This window comes from Tupaia chinensis, unplaced genomic scaffold (assembly GCF_000334495.1).
Source record: "Tupaia chinensis unplaced genomic scaffold, TupChi_1.0 Scaffold000600_1, whole genome shotgun sequence".
Taxonomy (NCBI): domain Eukaryota; kingdom Metazoa; phylum Chordata; class Mammalia; order Scandentia; family Tupaiidae; genus Tupaia; species Tupaia belangeri.
This window is the reverse complement of record NW_006160117.1, coordinates 5,951,437-5,956,563: the sequence shown is the minus strand read 5'-3', so window position 1 is coordinate 5,956,563 and position 5,127 is coordinate 5,951,437. Positions and strand designations below refer to the sequence as shown.

The 5,127-nt window shown below is 35.8% G+C and overlaps 1 pseudogene; it reads left to right on the top strand.

Moving 5' to 3' along the window:
* Nucleotides 1–577: 577 nt before the first annotated feature.
* Nucleotides 578–4,319, top strand: LOC102502877 (phosphatidylinositol-glycan biosynthesis class F protein-like; annotated as a pseudogene).
* The last annotated feature ends 808 nt before the right edge of the window (nucleotides 4,320–5,127 follow it).

Sequence of the window (5,127 nt, the reverse complement as noted above, 5' to 3'; positions counted from 1 at the left end):
AAATAATAGTAATAATAATATGAAAAAAAGAAAATCTTTCTGTTGCTGATGATGTGGATAGTAATGTCTTTGTCTTGACTGATATGCATGGTAATCATGGTGGAAAAAGAAATGTTATACACTATAAAGATATATGTGATTAAATATAATATAAAAATAATAAATAAATAAATAAATAGTTCTATTTTATTAGACATAATTGTGAGCTGCCTATGAGACATTGATGTAGAGATTTCAAATATAGTTACAAAATTATATAAAAGTGATCTGGACTAGAGATAAAAATTTCAGAGTCTTAGGTATGTAGATGGCTTTGAAAAACCATAGCAATGGATGTGAATAACTACAGAGGGTGAAATGATAACAAGAGATATGATAAAACCAGTGTTTTTCTAGGGCATGGGGAGCCAGTAAAGGAAGGAAACTAGGAATAAGTGGCAAAGTAGGATGAATACCTCAAACGTGTGGTGTCATAAAAACTAAGAGTATTTCAAAGAGGGTTCTCTAAGGAGCCAGAACCAATAGGATATGTATAGATATATAAGGGGATTTATTGAGTGAATGGGCTCACACAATTATGGTAGCTGAGGAGTCCTACAACAGGGCATCTGTAAGCTGGAAACCCTGGGAAGCTAGTAGCATGGCTTTGTCCAAGCCCAAAGCCGTGAGAGATAGGAAAGCCAATGAACAAACTCTCAGTACAAAGCTGAAAGCCTGAGAATCCAGGAGGCCACTGGTGCAAATCCTGGAATCTGAAGGCAAGCAAGCCTTGAGTTCTGATGTACAAAGCTGCAGAAGTCTACCTTGCTCTCTCAAAAGAAACCCATCTATCTTTTGTATTTGTTCTCTCTGAGCCCTTTGTTGATTGGATGAGGGCAGATACTTCCTATCTAGTCTACTCATTCTCACATATTAACCTCTTCTAGAAACACACCCCACGGACACACCCAGAATAATTCTTTAGCAGATTTCTTTTTTTATATATATATATTTACATTTTTTTTTTTATTTACATTCATTCACTGTACATCATTATAGCATACAAAATGAGATTTTTCCATTGAGAATACACTGTATATTGGCTCAATCAAGCACATCAACATATGTGTTATTGTCAACAAATCATTTTCCATTTCTTGTTTTCTGTATATTTTGCCTTTTTTCCCATCCTTGATTCCCTATCTCACCCTCTGCCATCTCCCACCCTCCTCCCACACTGTGTCTGGTATCTATTGTTGCTTTCTATGCCTCCCCCATTTTATTGTTTCACTAAATATCTTAATAAATCTAAATATTTTCAATAGCAAGCACAGCTGATATGTACATATCCATGAACACAAGACTGACTTTAGGCATAAACCTCAGTGAATAGAATGAACATACTATAACGTAGCACCTAACTAGGGCTATATAGCTTAACTGCAGTCATCAAATAGGTATTTCTAATGCCTTTTTTTTTTTTCTTCTGAAAATTTTTTTTTTTTATTAATTTACATTCATTCCCTGAGCATCATCACAACATTCTAAATGTGGTTTCCCATCTAGAATATACTATATAGTGGCTTAATAATGCATGTTATCATCCATAATATTCCATTTCTACTTTCATATATATGTTTTTTACCCCATGTCTAGCCCTCTGCCCTATTCCACTCTCTTATTACACTATCTCTGCTGTCTACAGTTGTTTTCAATCCCTTTTCCCCCAACATTTCGTTGGTCACACAATATCATAAGTAATCTAACTACTTTCAATAGCAAGATCAGCCGATGGTTTCAAGAAAAGCAGTTTTGAACTGGTAAGGATATTTCTTTGAAACTTAAAGCCTAGAAACAGGTTAGTATTCTGTTCAAATAGTCGGAACATGAATCTATTGATAGCTGAAGACAGGACAAAAGTCCTTAAAACCAGACAACAAAGCTTAGAAGAAAAGCAGCAATATTTTAGTCAAGTCGTAGAATACTGTTTCATCAGTTCAGTCTCATGTACTTAATCTTTCTTCTGTATCTGTTGAGGTTCGATGTTCCAGATTGAAATCTGGGATGTAATACTCAACTCCAGCTTTTGGCCCTACAATTAAGTTGCCCATTTTCTTAGTTTCTGAACTCTTATTTCTGTGTGTCTGCATTTAATTTTACTGACATAGCACTCCCTTAAGAACTTCTTGGAGATCCGGTCTGGTGCTGGTAAATTCTTTCAGGTTTTGTTTATCTGGGAAAGTTCGTGTCTTTTCTTCCCAAATGAACGATAACCTTGCTGGGTACAGAATTCTCGGTTGAAATTGCTTTTCCCTTAATACTTTGAATACATTTTCCCATTCTCTCCTCGCTCTCATTGTTTCCGATGAGAGGTCTGCCGTTAGTCTGATGGGATACCCTTTGTAGGTAACTTGCCTTTTTTCTCTTGCCAGTCTTAGTATCTTGTCTTTGTCTGTGGTTTTGGTCAATCTGGCTATAACGTGTCTTGGAGAAGATCTTCTTGGGTTGATTCTATTTGGGGTCCTCTGTATTTCTTGGGTCTGAATCTTTGAGTGCCTCTCCAGGTTTGGAAAATTTTCTTGTAAGATTTCATGGAATAGATTATCAATGCCCTTATGAGTCTCTTCACCTTCTGGGATGCCTATTATCCGGATGTTTGGACGTTTGATGGTATCTAGTACTTCTCGCATATTATTCTCAAATTTTTGGGCCATTTTCTCAGTCTTCGCGGTGGATTTTTCTAGGCCAACCATTTTCTCTTCTACATTAGAGATTCTATTTTCTATATGATCTAGTCTGCTTTTAATAGTTTCAAGGGAGATTTTGACTTCTTGTATTATAGCCTTCATCTCTAACAGTTCCATCTGATTCTTTTGTAAAGTGTGAAATTCCTCTTTTAGATCTTGCATGAATTTCCTCACCTCCTGGAACTCTTCAACTCCTTTCTCCTTCCTCTTCAGCAGTTCCTTGTCTCCCTTCTCTTCCATCTCTGTTAGCTTTGCCATTATGAATGTTCTGAATTTTTTATCAGACATTTCCATGATTTCCATTGAATTGTGTGTGGATAAAGAGGAGCTATCCTTTTCCCTTGTGGGAGAGGTATTTTCCTGCTTCCCCATATTTCTTGTGGTCCTGCAGCGATTTCTAGTCATCTGGTGGACGATCGGTTTCTTCCCAAACTTGGAAGTTCAATCACGTGAGTTTTGGATGCTGGAGGCCCAGTTATCAGTGGGACATCTTCCTTTCTCCCCAAATGGCTAGATCACCTTTAGCAGATTTCTATGTATTCTGTAGTCTAGGCAGGTTGACATCCAAAACTATCACAGAAGGAAATGTCAGCCATGCCAATTGTTTCATGGAGATCTTGTACCAAAGATGTTTAGTGGACTATTTATGAATCTTGGCTCTAGAATTTGCGTTCTTGGGATCATATACCAAACTGTACCCCTTACTAGTCATGTGACCTAGAGAAAACAATTTACTCTCACCATGTGTCAAATTTTCCATCTGTAAAATTAGGAAAGAATATTACCTACCTCATGGTTTTCTTGAAAAAATTAAATACAATCCCTAGGAAGGTCAGAAAAGTTCATTGGACATAGTAGTTGTAAGCAGTAGCCCCTCTTCCTTTCTGTGATGATTTGATCAAAGATAGTCATATCAAGAGATTCTTGTATACCTTTTTATCCATATTTTCAAATATCTTAAGCATGTTCATTCTATCATTCTTGAAAAACTTCTCAATATTGGAAGCACACTTGATATTATTGTGCATCTATTCTGTTTTTATAACTGCTATCAATCCAGTATTATATTTTGTAGTGAAACCAAATGTATCCTCCAGAAAAATTTCATTATAAGATAAGCAACTAAATTTTTGAAATGTTTTGTCTGCTTTCTTGTATCTTGTTTTTTTCCTGTCAATTGTTTGGTTTCATATATAGCAACATTATTAGAATTGGTATTGAAACATTTCTATTTGTGGTTACTTTGTCTAGTTTTACTACTGTAGTTTGTTGATGCTTGCTAGGACCAAACCTCTAAGCATGGGCGAGTTTTCAATAGAAATGGAGTTACATTAACTTGGGAGAATAGTCTACAGATCACTACAATTTCTGGTTTTGCAGGAACATGCTTTGGAACATGTTCTATTCCAGTGGATTGGGAAAGATCATGGTAGATGAAGAAACTGACACCTAGAGGAGTCTGCTATCAAGATGGCCAAGCTAGGAGGTACTACTACTGTATGCTTGTAGAGAACTTTGGCTACATGGCTGACCTTGTTATTTCAACACTGAACATACTAGAATAGAAGGCAACTTACATTTAAGAACAATTAGCTGGAGCAAAGGGAGAAGATATTTCTTTGTACAGATTCTATGAAGATCATACATAAATGTATATGGCTAAAGTCAAGACATTCTATTTTAAGCACCTTTTTAATGTAATTACAACACGATTTAATTATAGCTTTGTAAACTATGAGGCCCCATGAAAAAGTTCACCCCCTATTTTAAATAAAATATTTGTAATGCATAAAAAAATGGAGCACCAAAACTGCATACAACAGTACCTGATAATCATTCAGCAGTCAATAAATGTTAACTATTAACACCACTAAAAGGTTTTTTTTTGATTTAGCAATATGGAGGATATTAGTGATATATTAAAGGCAGGGTAAGTGGAACAGTGGAGGCCGAAGGCAGGTTGGAGGGTGTTAAAAGCTAAATGCTTTGGGAATAAGATCTTTTTCATAGCTCTTGAACACATCCAGGGACAAGAAGAGATTTTGTGCCACTAGAAGTCACAATTCAATTGGTTGTCTACACATATAATAACAATCTACTTCCCACACTCGTTACCCCAGTGATCATTGTACTTGCTTTTAAATTGGTCTTCTCAATTCTAATTGTAAGAGGATCCTTCTTTGTGATGAACAGGAATCTGTCTCCCAAGAACTTCAGTTTAGCTACTTTCTGTCATCTACTAGGTTCACAGGACTATATTATTCTAAAGTATAATGGACATTTTGTTTCTTAAACATATCTGTTTCAGTCATTTATTTATATAAGCTGAAGGCCTCCTTGAAGTCATTTAGTTTGAGGATTCTCAAAACTGATCACCTATCAAAATTACTCAGAATTTTAG